Source organism: Dromiciops gliroides, chromosome 1 (genome assembly GCF_019393635.1).
Source record: "Dromiciops gliroides isolate mDroGli1 chromosome 1, mDroGli1.pri, whole genome shotgun sequence".
NCBI classification, from domain to species: domain Eukaryota; kingdom Metazoa; phylum Chordata; class Mammalia; order Microbiotheria; family Microbiotheriidae; genus Dromiciops; species Dromiciops gliroides.
The window spans coordinates 364,485,561-364,504,264 of NC_057861.1; the positions used below are offsets into that span (position 1 = coordinate 364,485,561).

General features: G+C 35.9%; 1 pseudogene; it reads right to left on the reverse strand.

The window, feature by feature from the left end:
• Nucleotides 1-17,859: 17,859 nt before the first annotated feature.
• Nucleotides 17,860-18,252, reverse strand: LOC122735340 (annotated as a pseudogene).
• Between the last annotated feature and the right edge of the window lie 452 nt (nucleotides 18,253-18,704).

Sequence of the window (18,704 nt, forward strand, 5' to 3'; positions counted from 1 at the left end):
CTCAAATCTTCAGGTTTCAATGGTAGAAAGAATAATAAATATTAATATTCAATTCATCCAGTAGTATATGAAAGTGATCATTGGACAAAGATCTCCCATTTTTAGACTTTGCCAACTCAGTGTGATGCTTAGAAATTATTTTTCTTTTCTGCTAAACTGCCATTTTTACATTGAAAGCCCTACAGGGCTCCTCGGGATTGTTGTGCTTTTCTTTGTCTCTTGGCTTCCCATGACAAAAAATTTTTTACCACCTCCTGACCAGCTACTCAGTGATTAGCTAGGCTGTCCTTAGCTAGGCGAGTCTTCAGAAAGCAGTCTATTGCTGGGATTTTACCTAATCAAATAACCAGTAGCTTTAAATTATATATGAATTAGTGACAACTATTTTTTTAAAAAAATCTTAACTCCTAAACTGATAAGCAGAAACTGAAAGGAGCTATATCTATTTGCAGCTCTAGGACTTTTCAGTGGTATAGTTTCAGAGAGTGGAGCTGACATGTTAAATGAGTAACATCAGCTTTGAGTATCTAAAATATGTCATTTTCTATAGGGAACAAAGTTACCCCAAAACACTTTAGACAAACCTCTTTAATATAGTAAAATTGTTTAAATATGTCATTTATCCATTAAGCTGTCAGACAACACTCCCACACAGGATGAAATGCCTGTTTTTTTGACAGCTGGAGTTGTGTGGGAAGATCCCCATGAAGCACAGGCTAAAAATGTGCCATGAAAATATAGTGCAGAGGGCACTTTAAGGAATATTGTTGATTATAATATAAACAGGCTGTGCATCACTATGCAGAAAAATAATGTTTTATAAATGGCATAATTCTTGTCTAATTTATTTCTAGATTAAGGGGACTCACTAAATAAGAAAGAAGTTCCCAGATCTGTTAATTCCTGTTCATGTGACCTCCAATAAGTCACTTGAAGTTTGGAGTCCTTAATTCCCTGAAATGTCAAATGGGTGTATCTGGCTAAATGATCTAAGGTCTCCCCCATTACTGAATTTATGGTCATATAGAATGTTAATTATTTTATGCTATACACAAAATGCTTCATAAGCCTCAAAGTACTATGAACTATTGAATCTCTGATCACAATAGTATGGGTAATCATTTTATTAATGCAGATTATAATCCAACCTTCTCATACCGAACACTTCCGGCTTATTTTTGTAAACATTCCATAAACAATGTAGCTAACTCACAGACTTGTTCTTAGTGTACAGCAGGGCAACACCAGTGTTGTCAACCTGTTGTTCTTCATTCTTATTACCTGGCAGTTTCAGTTTCTACCAATCAGAATCAATATGGTGTTTCATAGACATTTTCCTTCCATGTCACCCTAACACTGATGCTTTTGTAGTACAGTCTCCCCACCAGACCTCCATCTCATACAGAAATCTGTGCTGTTCTGAGGGCTCAACAAATCTAGCCTGGCCTCTGGCACCCAATTATATTTCTCAGACATCTTTCTCCCCTCCTCCAATTTTCAATTATTTACCCTACTAATTATATTCAATTCAAAACAACTGTTGCTTTTGTTAAGAGTTGCTTATTTTATGGATCCATAAAATATGCCTCTGGTCTCCCTGATCCAACATAACTCTTCTTTACCACCAATGCAATCTAAGTGTTGTCTCCTCATATAAGAATATAAACTTCTTGAAGACAGGAATGTTTGTGTTTATACTCTTTCCTTAGTGATGTAGCTGGCAAATAGTAAGCATTTAATAAATGTTTTGTTTTTCCCATTCATTTATTCAATCATAGTGTTCTTTGATTCCCACAACAGTGACATCACTGGATTAGTTAATGTTAGAAAGTTAGACTCATGGAGCAATGAGTGAGTCAAGATTAAATGCTGGGGGGCAGCTAGGTGGCACAGTGGATAGAGCACCGACCCTGGATTCAGGAGGACCTGAGTTCCAATCTGGCCTCAGACTCTTGACACTTACTAGCTGTGTGACCCTGGGCAAGTCACTTAACACTCATTGCTCTTCAAAAAATAAATAAATAAATGCTGCACAATTTCCCAAATTAAATCTTTCTCATATTTAATTTTTGGCCTAGCTCACTGTCTGTCTCTATGCTGCCTGTCCAACTCAGACCCTAATGTACTATCTCTTTGAGATGCCTATATAAATATATATATCATAATTTAAACAATATACATTTTATCTCAAAATGCTATCTAAATTCAGTAGTATTTACAATGAGCATATAATTTATAAACTCCTTTAACTTTTAAAGTATTTCACATTCTTCACATTCTTCATCACCTAACACCAATCTAGCTTTCTAGCTTTATCCACTCTGAAAACCAGCCCATCTACCCTTTGTTTATCACATATTATTCCCTATTTCCCATCTCTGTGCCTTTGCACTAGCCTCACATAATGCCTATAATGCACTCCCTCCTCACTTTTGCCTTAAAGAATCCCTCTTATCCTTCAAGATTCAGCTCAAACTCTATCTTCCACATGAAGTTTTTCCTGATTTCCCCAACATACAAATGTGCTTCCTCCTATATTATCTTGTATTTAACTTTTATATTTATTTGTATTCATTCTGTTCATAGGAAGCCTGTAAATACTTATATGCATATTTCTTGCCTCTTTCATTGGAATATAAGATCCTTTTAAGTAGGGATTGTTTCACTCATTGTATTTGTATCCTAGACATCTAGTGTAATTACAGTTGGTGTGTATGGTCACACCAAGCACAGAGATCTCACATTTCCAATCTGAACATATAGATACCTATCTATTTTCTAAGTATAGCTTCCTAACTCCAACCTACTCTCATGATGGCAGGTATAATTCTCAGATGAATTTATACACTAAACAGTTATTCTCAGGAATCTAGGAATAACCCTGTTGAGAGGAATTATATTCCCTTTATTCACCAATCTACCTCTTAAGCCCCTTCAAATGTTTCTATTTATATAACCAGCCATTCAAAATAATGACACTTTTAGATCTTAAACATAACCATTTAAGTATCCATAACAACAAAACAAATGAAACTATCATAGGCACTTATGTAGTAAGCACATACGTGAATAAGCATCACTTTCCACATATAAATATGATTCATACTCTCCCACTAATATACTCAAGATCTGTGGGAGAAAGAAGGTATACACAAGACCCTGGACAACCTAGACTACATGTTTTGATGTCATTGGTTCATTCAGTACTATTTATTCATTCCACTCTATATCTGCTGCCTTTGTTGGTTTCTACTTCATTGAACAAGATTGCTCTGCTCCACCCCCACCCCCTTTAGCTCATCACTTCTTTATTTTTTTTTCAGGGCAATGGGGGTTAAGTGACTTGCCCAGGGTCACACAGCTAGTAAATGTCAAGTGTCTGAGCCCAGATTTGAACTCAGGTACTCCTGAATCCAGGGCTGGTGCTTTATCCACTGAGCCACCTAGCTGCCCCCTAGCTCATCACTTCTTTTTTTTTTTTTTTTTTTTAGTGAGGCAATTGGGGTTAAGTGACTTGCCCAGGGTCACACAGCTAGTAAGTGTTAAGTGTCTGAGGCCGGATTTGAACCCAGGTACTCCTGACTCCAGGGCCGGTGCTCTATCCACTGCGCCACCTAGCTGCCCCCTAGCTCATCACTTCTAACCTCAACATCATGCTGATAACTCAAACCATGATTGACACCACCTTCCTCAACCTCCTCTCTTCTCTGATTGGAGGAGTGGAAGGTAAAATACCAAATTCCTCCCAAAGCCTTCCCTTGTTGAGGACAGAAATAGGAATTTAAATTTATTCCACTCTGCTTTTGTTACCATATTTGGTTTCAATTTTCAATGTCCCATACCATCTACACCTCTCTATCCTACTCACCTTCCTGCCTCCTTCTATGTGTTAAACCACATCTTCAATTAGATTTTAAACTCCTTGAGGGTAAGGACTATTTTTCCCTCAATTGTATCTCTAGTAGTCAGTTAATAAATGTTTATTGAATTGAATTCATACTACATAAAACCATTTCTCTGCTAACTGCTTGGCCTGGTGGTCTTCAGTACTCTCTAATAAAACAAATCCTCTATTAAAATATAGCATTTACAAACTCAAATTACTATGAGCATATTTTAAAACCTGTGGTTCCAAAGGTCTGTCATGCTGGGGTGGGAGTGGGGATAAGCTCCCACTCTCTATAAAATGCTCCAATAGCTTGCATCTCAAATAGCCTCTGACAATTGAAGCCCAACTTCATGGCGGAACTGTTTCCACTAATAGGAGAAGGGGTGAAGGCAAGTCACTGGCACCTTAAAACCAGTTGCTTCTGGCAGGTGGGGTTCATTAGCCTTGGCAGGCAACCCGCCTAGGGGAAAGAAACCCTGATTTTAAACCTCTGCTGCCTTGCGGCGATACCCATATATGGGAAAGGCTTCGGGAGTTAACCCCGAGGAAAAATCAGGAGTGGGAGTCCCTTAGGCAGTTGGATGTTGGACATCACATCCCTCTGGCAACTCCTGTGGCTGCACTGGTGCCAAACTGTATTGGCTCTGCCTCTCCTTTGGATCCACCAAGGTCGCGGAAAGGGAAAATCTGCTGCATGGGCAACGGCTTGTTTTCTATATTGATCTGCCCAGGCCAGCACCCTGGAGAGGACACTCCAGATACTCCTCATGGGGTAGATACAACACAGGATGCGGCAGTTACCAGTTATAAGTCACTCAGGAGCTGCGGTTCCTGGATCGGACTGCACAGCCACATTGTGGCCTGTGACTGTTCAAGGCGCTGATCCATGGTCATCCGCAACTGGTGGAGGCCTACTACTATTTTAAAAGCATTGTATCTTAATATTAATAGAAATTTATTTTAAGTCAGAGCATTGCTTGGTTTATCAAAAAGGCTATCTCTGGGCTAGGAAGACCATCCCAGGCTTTTCTATACTTACCAGGATGCAACATTGTCCAATAAAAATGAATCTTGGAGCAAAAAGCTTAGGTTAAATCTCTAGACAAGGTAAATGAGCCTAACCAGTTGCCCTTTCTTTTATTTTATTTCCATTCAGCAAGCAAATAGCTCTAACTACTGTACCCTGATGTGTTTTTTTTTTTTTTACTTCTCTTCAGCACCTTGCCTATCTCCTAAAACTCTTATAACTTGCCAAAACTAAAATCAAATCCACCTTTGACTTACTTTCAGGAGTGAGGTGGTAAAAGTTGGATAATAGGCTCTTTTGGTGAAAAAATGTACTGCCAACACACTTTTTAATATTAGTCTACAGTATTAAGATTTTATCCACCACTTTCTTAAGACAATCAGCCAAACAATAAATCAGGTCGTGCTTTGTAGTATTTGCTGATTTGGAAGATCTAAATGCTCACACTAAAAAGTTAACAATTAGCTGTCGAGATTATGAGCTGGATTCAGCATAACACTGTATCACATTTCAACTTAAAATATCCAGATTTCCCCTACGAAAGTAATAGTCCTTTTTGAATCAGAACTCAGGCTTCAAATAGTTACATGATTTCTCATTTTTGTTACTTTTACCCTCTTAAGTCACCAAAAAACCATATGCTAGTGAGTAGCAACCAAAATATTTTGAAACTCTTCAAATCTCAAGTTGGTTCAATGTTTCTTTGAACTGTTCCTTCATTATCAAATTTTTATAGTTTTTTAATGAATTAATTTTTTCTCCTGACTTTTATAGACCAGAAAAATTGTTCATCTATAAACATGGTATCATTCTACATTGTTCATAAGATGATTTGAGCCATTGAAAAGTTTCTATATAAGGCATTTAACACAATCTAATTAACTAATTAATTGATCATTGTGACATGAAATAAGTCCATAGCCTGAACATTTAGGTTTACAAAGGAAAAGACATTAGTGTTAATCACTTTAAAATAAAAGAATTATTTGTTTTATAATAATGATCAGCTTATTTTCTTTGAAATAATGATCTTTTCCTTGCATACTTAATATTTCATTTTATTTCAAATAATTTAGTTGCTACAAAATGTTTCTGGAATTTACTGTTTAAAGGTAGACATGCGTGTGGGTTATTTTAGTTATTGTAAGAAAGGGCTTCTCTCATTAAATTTGATCATTTTGTTCAATTAATTTTACTATGTAACATGGGGGAAAACTCAGTCAGGTGTCTTGGGGTTTAAATTCACCTTTTCTTTGAGTCTCTTTGGCCCTTAGTTTCCTTATTTTTGAAATGAGAGGGTTAAATTAAATGATCACCAGTGTCTTTTTTTTTTTTAGCTTACAGAGTTATTTGATTATATGAACAAGTGTTTCTTTCATATTCATATTTGCCATAATTAGTTGGTTTATTTTTTATAATCAGTAAGTTTGACTACTTCAATATCCAATATAGAAATCATTGAATGTCCTATTTTAATGCTTTTAAATTATTGAAATGATAGGGACTTTGAAAATCAACAAACTGTCTCTCTCTATATTAACCTCTCCCAGCGTATCAAATCCTGCTAGCACAGGCAGTGAAAAGATAACCAAGTTTAGTAACCATACCACTCACACCCAACTCCATAACTGCCACAAAAATTTTATCAAGAAACTTAAGTCACAGAAATATGAGTCTCTGAAAAGGGGTGACACCAAGTTTCTAAGAAACATGTACTTTGCTAAAAACTACATCAAGAAGGGATTGAAGGGGCAGCCAGGTGGCGCAGTGGATAAGCACTGGCCCTGGATTCAGGAGTTCCTGAGTTCAAATCCGGCCTCAGACACTTACTAGCTGTGTGACCTTGGGCAAGTCACTTAACCCCCCACTGCCCTGCAAAAAACAAACAAAAAAAAAAAAAGAAGGGATTGAAGACACAAGCTATAAATGTCAATGCCATTAGAGCGTGAACAGAAACCACCAAGGCCCATAACACCAATATCCTCAAGACCAAGCTCCTCAAGTCCAAGATCCTTAAGTTCATAGCCCTTGAGAGCAATGCCAGATTCATCAACCCAAAGACTTATCAAACATTCAGACCCCAAAGTTGGTGCTCACTGGCCAGACTACAAAATCAATAAGTCTGCCTCTAAAGTTGTCAGAACCGCTGACTAAGTTTACCAAGCATAATGTCCTGAAGTTTATCAAGCCTACAGAAACAAAGGATAGCAAGTTCACTTATTCTAATGTCACCAATACAGTCCCAAGGTCATGAAGTCTGATATCAAAGGCTTTAAGGCTACCAAATCTCACACCACCATCCCCAACTTTGATCCCCTGATCTTTTAGCCTGAAGCCAAAGACACTATGTCCAAAACTAAATTCACCAAGTGAGATTATAAGGTCACAAAAATCTGATCCCAAAGTCACTATGTATGACTCTAAATTCATGAAGACCAATGATTCCAAACGTGCTTAACATACTGATCCAAAGACTGCCAAGCCCACTGACCCTAAGGCAGTCAAAATCAAAGATATCATAGCTAATTCTTCATAAGAGCTAATCATAGACAGAAGGACTTGTTTAGAGCATAAATTACCATTTCTCCCCTCTGTTAGGACATGATTATTCTCTATTTTGTACAAATAAATGAGATGATAGATCACAAAAAAAAAATAAAAGAGAGGAAAATGTTAAAAATTAGTGTCAAAATATAGTTTAAAATTCAGCATAGTATTCATACATATAAATAGAAATATATACATATGTACACATATATACATACATACACAGATACATACATACATGCATTTTTTGAGTAGAGATTATGGACCAAACTTTTGTGTTCAGTTCAATCTGTTTTGGGTTTTGTTTTGTTTTTTTGTATTTTCTGTTACTACAAAAAGTTCTGCAGCATGTTATGCTTATTTTAATTTTGTGCTGCCTTTTATGAAGCTAAAAGTCCACTTAAAATTTTGACATTTTATACATAAATTCTACATAATGATTTGTAAAGTGATTTTTAAATTGCCTAAATAATATACAAAATTATTGAGAATTCTGGGAATATGCATACCTTTTATGTATGCATTGAGAGGAAATATTAAATTTTTGGGTTTTGTCTGACTTTTTTTTAATTTGATAGCTCACCAAATAGAAGAGATCAGCATTATTCCTTTCTAAGCCTTTATAGGATTTTTTTTCTTTTTCAAAAGTTTAGCATTATTGTACATCAAAATATTATTATCAATAAGCTACTAGTTTCCACATGTGGTCTAAAAAACTCTTTAAAAATATATTCTGCCAAGGACAATGTAATACTTTGTAGGGGGCAGCTAGGTGGCACAGTAGATAGAGCACTGGCCCTGGATTTAGGAGGACCTGAGTCCAAATCCTATCTCAGACACTTGACACTTACTAGCTGTGTGACCCTGGGCAAGTCAGTTAACCCTCATTGCCCCACAAAAAAAAAAAAAAAAAAAAAAAAAAAAAAAAAAAAAAAAAATTTTTTGGAAAATTGCAGGGGAAAATGCTTTAGAAAAGAAAACAAGAAAAAGAAGAAAAAATAGAGGAAGTTAGAAAGAGGAAACTGCCTCTTCTCTAGGCCTCCCAAAATCCATGTTTCCTTTTTCACATTCCTTTCTAGTGCTCCAAATTTGGTTGGCATCATCTCTTTCCCCAGCAATGCCTGCTCCAAAACAGAAACATTTCCTTCTCCTCTTCTGGCTGTTTTAGACTATAAACTCCTTAAAGGCAAAAACCATTCCTGAGTAATTTTCTTTGTATAGACAGAGCAACAAATTGCTCCTAAAAGTTATTAAGTGTTCCTCTTTCTATTGACACATCTTGACTCTGCATATGAAATTTCTTGAGTGCCTCATTGGTTTTAAAACACTACTTTGAAAAGAATAATAAAAACTTTTCTCCTCCCTCCACCTATCCCCCTTTTCCTGACTTCTGTGTGCACATTTGCCTATGCTGTTGCTTCTCAGGAATATTTCTCAGCTATATATCTGTAATCATGCTTCTGTACATTCTTAGAGAATTCCTTCTCTCCACCCTGGTGGTAATCACTCTTTATCAGCCTAATATATTGGGATGGTGTGGGTATTCTATTGCAATTTTCCTACAAAAACTTTCCAATCTAGTCGAGTAGAGTTGAACAAAAAAAATTCAACATTGGGGAACTTTGTTGTTGGTGACTCTGTCTGACTTTTTGATGAATGGGGGGGGGGAATACTGTGTGATTAATGGTCCAATAATTAGAATAAATCAGCTAAATGAAATTTGCAAAGGTTTTTTTAATAACATTCTGCTCCCAGCTTTTTTCACATTAAGCAAAGAATGACCACTAAGCCTGTGAAATAAGTATCCCAGGGGCAGCTATATGACTCAGTGGATAAAGCTCCATCCCTGGATTCTGGAGGAACTGAGTTTAAATCCAGCATTAGAAACTTGACACTTATTAGTGGTGTGACCTTGAACAAGTCACAATCCTCATTGCCCTGAAAGAAGAAAAAAAGAAAGAAAGAAAGAAAGAAAGAAAGAAAGAAAGAAAGAAAGAAAGAAAGAAAGAAAGAAAGAAAGAAAGGAAGGAAGGAAGGAAGGAAGGAAGGAATAACCCCATACCATCTCCATATTTCAAAAGATCTTAATTCCTTAGAAAATGAACAATTTTTTTTCAAAACATATTCAGGACATCTAGGATACTCTACTTCATCTTATTTGTGGATGATGGAATTATTTTCCTGATTCTTCATAAATGTGGAAGATTAGCCTGCGTTGCCAAAGCTCAGAGGGATTGCTCTTTCCTCAAGTCTTCAGAATATATAGATACAGGAATGATGTAAAAGATCATTTATACATAGGGCAGTTTCTACTATATACAGATTTCAATTAAGCACTTTGGGTCAATCCTCTCTATACCGTGATTCACTATCCATGTTCCTCTCCTCCTCATTCCACTTTCCATAGGACCAATTTCTTTCAAGACTCAACTCAGTTGCCATCTCCTACATGAAACTTTTCCTTTTCAACTTATTGCTTATTGTTCTCTTCTTCCTTTAAGTGTCATGCATGGACGTATCTTTCTGTGTACTGTATTTGTATAGTAGAATGCAGAATATAAACTCCTTCAGCCAAGTGCAAGGTTCTAGAGAGCAGGGACAGTTACATTTTGGGCTTTATAGCCCCACTACATCCCCACTGGTTAGCACTTGGCACATAATTGGCATTTTGTGACTCCTTGCTAATTGATTGATTAAATGCTAATTCCTTTATTGCAAATATTTTTTTACTCTTTTTTATGTGTACTGCTTTGTATATAGTAGAAACTTTTTGTAGGTTCAGATAAAATAGAACTGTGGGATAAAATTACCTGTCATGGTGATAGCCCTACAACTCATGTGGTCCCTTCATCAAGTCTCTCTCCATTTTCCAATCCATTTCTATGGTCGTCAAACTGAAGTTCCTAAAGCTCAGGTTTATCTATGTTTCCTTATGCTCAATAAATCTTTGAGTTTCCTTTTGACCTCAAGGACCAACTATAAATTTCTTTGTAAATCTGACTCAAACTTACCTTTTTAATCTTATGACATAGAACCATTTATTAAACAAGACCAAAAATTATTCCCCCATTTTTAAGCTAAAGTTTAAAACTTAAAACTGCACTAAGATTTTTGGGACAATGTATTTTATGTATAGTTATATGTATCTATCTATGATTGACTGATCTATTTTTCTTCAGATAAATATATACAGATATGAATATATATATAGATTAATATATACATTTGTGTATATATATACTTATATGCATATATTATGTGTGTATACACATATGCACATGTATTTAAGTACCTATGTGTGTTTGTACATGTGTGCATGCATGCATATATGGGGCCATCTGGTACAGAGAGGCAGATCTGGTATAGAGGGCCAGATCTGAAATCAGCAAAATTCATCTTCTTGAGTTCAAATGCTGATTCAACACTTACTAGCTGTGTAACTCAGGGCAAGTCATTTAGCCCTGTTTTCCTCTGTTCCTCATTTATGAAATGAGCTAAAGAAAGAAATGCCAAATGACTCAAGTATCTTTGTCAAGAAAACCACAAATGGGGTCATGAAGAGTTGTACATGACTGAACAACAGCAAATGTCATATATTATATATTTTTTTCTGTGATTGAAAGCAAATTCTTTGAGGGCACAGGAAATTGATTCCCTTCTTTTTTGGATCCACAGCATCAATCACATAACAGCTGATTGATAAATGCTTGTATATGGGTGGACTAAAAGTATGAGGAGAAAATACAGATAATCAATCAGAGCTGTAGAGTTGGAAGTTACTTTCTAAGTCATCTGGTTCAACACCTACTAAAGTCATGTATTCCATCTCCCCTATTCCTAAGCAGGACCCATTCAATATCTTAAAATCCAGTAATAGGGAACTCCCTAACCCTGAGGTCTCAGTTCTAGATAGCTCTAAATATTAGGAAGTTTCCTCTTAAATTAAGCAGAAATTTGCTTCTTTTTAGTCCTATTTCTTCCCTCAAAAGCTAAGCAGAACAAATCTGATTCCTCTTCCACATAATATAATAAGCACTTCCATACTGAATATAGATTAGGTCTTCACTAAGTGTTCTTTTTTCAGGCCCCCAAAGCCCAGTTCCTCCAAATGATCCTTCTATAAAATGAATTTAAATGCTATCATCATCCTAATCACTTCCTCTGTGTATATTGTACCTTGTTAATATTCCTTCTAAAATTTTACATCCATAATTTGACTATGCCATCCCTTGGTCTGGACATATTTACATTAATACAGTCTATGTTTATATTATTAAAATTTTGAACTGTTTCATCACATTGGATATTCATTATGAGCTTGCAATCCATTGTATATTTTTCATATGAAATATTTGTCCCAATCCCTTACTTGCACAATTGTGATTTTTTAAGCCCAAGAGAGAATTTGTTTTCTTTCAATTATTTTTAATGTTCTTGGTTTCAGTCCATTCTTCCAAATTGTCCCAAAATTTCAGGATCTGAATTCTGTCTTGCATTATTGCACTACAAAAAACAGGGTAGACTCTACTATGCTTACACATGAAATGACACTAAATATCCAAAGGCCACCCACTGGTACAGACAGTTTCCAATATATTTGGAAATCCAAGAGAGATTGTTCTATAAACCATATAAATTGGTGCTTGTTGCCTTGTTTTGTAACACATTTTATTTATATGCTAAAGACATTATGCTTCTTGCCCTCACTCTTTCCAAAAAGTTTGTCACCAAGATTATATGAATCAGAGCTGCTTGAATGAAATGTACTGATAAAATCCCAGTATTTCAGAGATGATCTGGGGAAAAGTTAGTTGTTAGGTAAGGTTTGCAAACACATTTCTCTAGGGTAAACTAATACTCCTGACAAATTAAAAAAAAAAATCTTAATTGAACTTGAGGCTATAAGTCTCTTTTCATACACTATTAGGAAATTACCTGTTAAAACTTTCTAGAATAGGCAAAAAAGAACCTGTGGTGATTTTCATATGACATATTCTTTTAAAGCATGGTATTAAAATATGTTCCCTACTGAAAAATCAAATCTTGACAATTGAATTGCACACCAAGATCCAAAGAATATTTCAAATGTCACAGTGAAAACAACCAAATTTACCATTTCAGAAAGGCATCACAGAGTTCATTTGTGTTTCAAAACATAGACATCTTTCTCTCATAAGATTATTCATTTTTACCCAACAGGAATAGGATTAAAGTACATTAATTGAATTCAATAAGCTGTATATTATCTTTAAAATCCTCTATTTTTTTAACTTTAGGATTAATCCTTTTAAGATAATGAAGGGTGATGTTTTAAGGTTGCTCCTGGTTGTTTCAGGAATAACCAATGTCTATGAATTAGGAGCCTCTAAGGGTGAGAGGTTATTAAAACACTGCTTATGTTACTTACCTCTTACTCTATCACCAAGAAGCAAAGAATGTTTGGAAAGGGTGCTTGTAATTATAATGAACTACACTTTGCAGATATAACCCCTTCTCTACAGCATATGGCACTTAAGTTCTCATTCACTGCAGGGTAAGGAAAATGCTTTACAATGGAATATAATGAGGAATAAATAGGTACCTTGAGTTCCCTGAGTGTAGAAGAGCCTTAGTGAGTATATTATGGATAAGAGAATAAAGGAATAATTTAATCACATGAGACAGATTATATTATTTGTTCCTCCTGAAAGAAATGACAGAATTTTTTTTACATCCCCTTGATATTATATACAGCTGAAAAAATCAACAAAGAAACAACCATGAATTATGAGAATTTACTTATTTATGATGAAAAACCCAGAAGTATTAAACAAAATATATTGTATCATTAGAATCAATGGGAACAAACAGGTGCAAGAAAAATATTGATTCATGAAATTAAATTATGGAGCACGGAAAGAGAATGGCAGGAGATGAGGAGAATTGAATTCTAGTTGCAGTTATATTACTATTACATTCTGAGACTGGTAACATAGTGTAATCTGTCTGGACCTTAGTTCCTTCTTTGTAAAATGAGTATACTTGACCATCAATCTAATGTGGTTGGTTTGGGTTATTGTTAGGGCCAAATACAAAACTAGTTATGAAAGGATTTTGAAGAATTAAAAAATATATTTTTTCCAAATACTCTGTGTTATTAACACAAACATCAAAAGCTAATGAGTTTTCAATCTAGTTAGGATATCATAGGATATAAATATAGTCCCACCTTTTGGGCTACACCTTCGCACGTTGGGTATCTAGAGCATGTTTAACTGGTAGTACTGTTTGGGATTCAAGGGGCAATCCTGAAAGGCTGGGTTCCTTGTACTGTTATTGAAGAACCCTTACTGTATGTTTCCTACTGACAATTACCCAGACAATTACTAGGCAGAGCTAGCTAGTGTTAAGGGCTAAAATTCTAGCTAGTCTGTCTAAAATATCTAATGAGTGGTCGCCAATAAATTATAAGCTTTAGCAAGAGTTAGACTTTTAAGCATTTATTAAGGAAAAGAAGAATTTGGTAAAGAGAGAGAGAAAGGCCTAGATTCCTATCTATTAAAGGGAGAGCATATTTCTAGCTCCGCTCTCCACCAGAGTCCAAAGGAAAGAGCGCGAGACTGAGCGCCAGTCTCTTCTTTCCTCCTCCCACTAGTCCGCGTCACTTCCTGATGCCAAAGAAAATACTCCTGGTCTTGCCCTCAAAGACCTTCGCTTCATGGGCAGAACTCTTCTACAGTAAGTATCCAGCAGGTGGCGTCATTCCAATCGTTACAGTCCCCCCTGTTGTTCCTCAAGAAACAAAATGTTTCCTTGACGGAACAGTAAAAACAATATAATAACTATTGCTAACTAATAATATGTGAACAACAATATAGAAAAGGAAGAGAGGAAAGTTTTGTCCAGAGGGGCGATGTTTTGTCCTCATGAACCGATGCTTTGACATTGGTCTTGCAAAGGGAGGTCCTCTGCAGAGAATACATGTTACAGATGGTATATATTATAACAGAAAGAGAAAAAAAACAACAAAAACAACAAATCAAAACTGTTCATTTAAAGTCTCTGAAAGTCTTTTCTCAGATGTCCTCTAGGTGTAGTCGTGGAATGGAAGTCTTTTCAGGGGTTGATGTGTGGATGCTGGTAATCAGCCAGGAAAATTTCCTACAAAATTGAGCTTAACACAACTTTAAAATAGCTTTGTCAATAATCAAATCAAACAATGAAAGTTCTCAAAAACATGTCTAAGGGAATTCAGAATCTTAGTTGTTACACATGAAACATATAATAAAACAAAAATTGAACCATTCTTTAAAATTATAATATTACTATAGTCCCCCCCTTATGGAGGGTAATTGAAAAGACAATTGATGCGATATTAATTATTAAAAATAATTTTTATCTTTGTTTTATCACTTTTTACATCATCTGCCTAATTATCCTCATGCCATTATGAGAAATTTAAAATCTAATATAATTAGTAACAGATGTCAAGGCCAAATTCAACACTGTTATTTATCATGACACCTGAGATAATTATGGGGGTTACCATAAAAGAACAGAGAAATGAAGGGATATGAGCATTCCCACACTTGAGCAATATGTACTGCCCATACAGTATGCCAGGCTTAAAATAGGTGGATGGAATATATGTCCATGCCACCGAACATATTGGAAGAAACTGAGTCAGACTTAATCAGATGCATGGGATTGAGATGTCCATGGCATCAGGCATATAGGAGGGAGCATAGAAGCCAGGTGTAGAAGTGAGATGGGTGGGATGAATACTTCCAGCAATCTGTACAATATTGTGGGGGAAAAGAGAATAAAATATTATACCAAGAGAATCCAACCTCAACATTAGTCAAAAGCCGTTCCCTCGGCCATACCTTGACTTCATGCATGTCTCCCCTCATGTGACAGTTCAGTGTCTGCTTTTGCATGTATTCCTCTTGTGATTGGATGGCATCTTGGCCAACTGGCATCTGATAACTCAGAATAACGGCAATTAATGTCTTAAATGATAAATTCCCATAATTTAAAATCTCATATGGATTTAAAAATTGAGGATAATAAATGATTGCAAAAAATGTGAATACATCTTGACTCAGAACACAATATATAATTATGCAACAATTTCAAATAATACCTTTTTTAAACTTAGTATACAATTACTTTTTTGAAAAATCTGAACATATTTAAATACAAGTTAAAGCACAACACAATCTCAAAGACAACTTTTACAAATGTTCCCCTCTTTTTTTTTTTTTTGGAATATGCTTATCAAAAATAATACTTCTAGAATCAATTTACACTTGCCATGGCAAACAATTTGCCAGGGAAATGCTTTAAAGAGTTTGATCAAATAATCAGTTGAGAAAAAATAGCAAAAACAAATAACTCAGAATATGGGAGCACAATACTCCTAGAATTAACATTGTATTATGAAATCAAAACCATGTTTCAAAATTAGATAGATGAATGAATAGAAGAAAATACACGTGGAATAATAAAAGACAATGAAATTCAAACTAGGGAAATCTAAATGAATATGAACTTAATATTAATAAGAGTATTACAAAATATAAACTTGATCACATGACTATAAAAAGCTTTTACAAATATTCTCCTTGTTTTAAAAACTAAGTATAAAACACAATCTCAAAAGCAGGAAAATCTCTACGAAAATAAACCCATACCATTAATTTCAAAATGTATATGTAATAGCATAGAAATCCTATGTAACCTCTGAACTGACATTAATACTCTGAATGAATTCAGAACACTTTTGATTCCGATATCTAAAATCCCCAATACTCATATCAATACCTTGCTGCTTACTTCTACATTTCTGTAAAATATATACCCTTCCATGGCAAAAGAAGCAGAGTCTGGAACTATGTTGATTGTCATTCTTATTCAGCTTAAGTTTTTCTTCTTTAACCCCTCTATATTGTCTGTCGGGCTTTTCACCATACAAATGCTTTATAAGATTACTAATTAAAGACAAAAGCAGGTTAGCAAAATTATGAACAAAACGAGCATATCTGGAATTTAAAGAGTTTTCTAAGATTGTCTCAAAAGCACAGCCAGGCCGGGGAAGGGCTGAGCCTGAAGCTGCAAATGTAGTTAGAGAAAGTTGAGCATGCGCATCAGTTCTCTGGACTTCCCAGGCAGGGGAAGCAATGGGCTTGGCCATGGGAGGAGTAGAGGTTGGGGTTTTGAGAGGAGGGGAGGGACCAGCACAATTTGAATCAGACTTGATTTTGAACTCAGGCCTGGATTCCTCTTCCCCCACTTTGCCTCCAGGAGTTAGGGGATTAAAAGCTTCTAGAGGGTGGGTCATTGCCTCCAGGCATGCAAAATTAAAGCAACAATTACTGTTAGAACTGGGAAAAGCTGCGGGAATCTCTTCAGGTTTCTCTGAAAAAGCATGGTTGGGAGAGGGAGAGATATTTCCTTGTGTGAGTAAGTTGCTGGCTCTTTTAACAAAAATAAAAAGAAAAATAGAAAATCCACAAAAACAAAGCATTAACATGATCTTATCTCCCATTTGTCTGGTTAAACAGACCAAAATCAAAAATAGGATAATTAGGGAGTTTAAAAGGTCCATTCGAAAAAATTCAAAGGAAAACACAGCTAGTACACCAGTACTTAGCAGTTAAAGGGAGAGGGAGGGGAAATCTCTTACCCAACCAGAAGATCAGAAGAAGACTGAGGGTTAGCTTTCCTCTTCGTGGTCAGCCATCTGTTAAGGGCTAAAATTCTAGCTAGTCTGTCTAAAATATCTAATGAGTGGTCGCCAATAAATTATAAGCTTTAGCAAGAGTTAGACTTTTAAGCATTTATTAAGGAAAAGAAGAATTTGGTAAAGAGAGAGAGAAAGGCCTAGATTCCTATCTATTAAAGGGAGAGCACATTTCTAGCTCCGCTCTCCACCAGAGTCCAAAGGAAAGAGCGCGAGACTGAGCGCCAGTCTCTTCCTTCCTCCTCCCACTAGTCCGCGTCACTTCCTGATGCCAAAGAAAATACTCCTGGTCTTGCCCTCAAAGACCTTCGCTTCATGGGCAGAACTCTTCTACAGTAAGTATCCAGCAGGTGGCGTTATTCCAATCGTTACAGTAGCTAGCTAGATTTATATATTTTTCTTTAAATAAAATTGAACATCTTTAGTCTCATAAATCTAATTTCTTATACAGTCTTTTTTGTAGATTAGTTACCCACTCATGAACCGATACCTTTCTTATTAGTTCCTACCAAAATTTGACTGTATCTTTTTTTGTTTCCTGCTTCTCAATTAAAAGGGGATTTTATTGATATCACAAGCCCATTAAACTCAGGAATAAGGCTTTTTACAGCATACTACTAAAGATCACTTCAGTCAGGGGAGCCAAACCAGAATCACGTCCGAGTCCGGTCTTTATTTGACCTTCTTCTTGGGGCACAGATTGTTGCTGTGGCCGCATTTCTTCTTATGGAAGTTTACGGTGCGGGGGTGCAGGCAGGCATAACAATTGCAGCAGATCATCTTATTGCAGTTCTACTTTTCTTTTTTTTTTTCTTTTTTCTTTTTTTTTTTTTACTTCTTGAATAGAATTTTATTTTCCAAAATATATGTTGTACTTTTGAACCCCCTGGCGAAGGGAAGGCTGGATGATACCCCCCACAGATGCAGCACCAAGTGCAGAGTGAACTCTTTCTGGATGTTGTTGTCCCAGAGAGTCCAGTCATCTTCTAGTTGTTTTCCAGCAAAAATCAGAAGTTGTTCATCTGGTGGGGATACCTTCCTTGTCCGGGATTTTGGCTTTGACATTCTTGATAGTATCCCTGGGTTCAACCTCAAGAGTGATTGTCTTGCCCGTCAAGGTCTTCACAAAGATCTGTATCTCTGCACGGAAGAGAAAGAGCGACTATGTCTTATAGTTGTAGGCATCCTTATATGAACCATAGTAGACCCAGATCCTCTGACAGTAGTAAATACTTCAACATATAAAAGTAATCAATAATCAATGTAGGCACTCCCCTCCAATGGCATTTACCATAACCTATTCATACCCATAGACCCTGTGTGATTCTGTCTATGTGAGTCTAAAACTCTTCTAATGTGCTGGAAACCATGCTCTTGACATTGTATGTATTCTAGTTGGACAAATGGAACTGTAGTAGGATTGTAAATACAGACAAAAATGGGAAAAAAAAAACCTTTCCCCAAAAGAGCTTACATCTTACTAGGGAAAATGACACATACAAAGGTCCTGCATAATT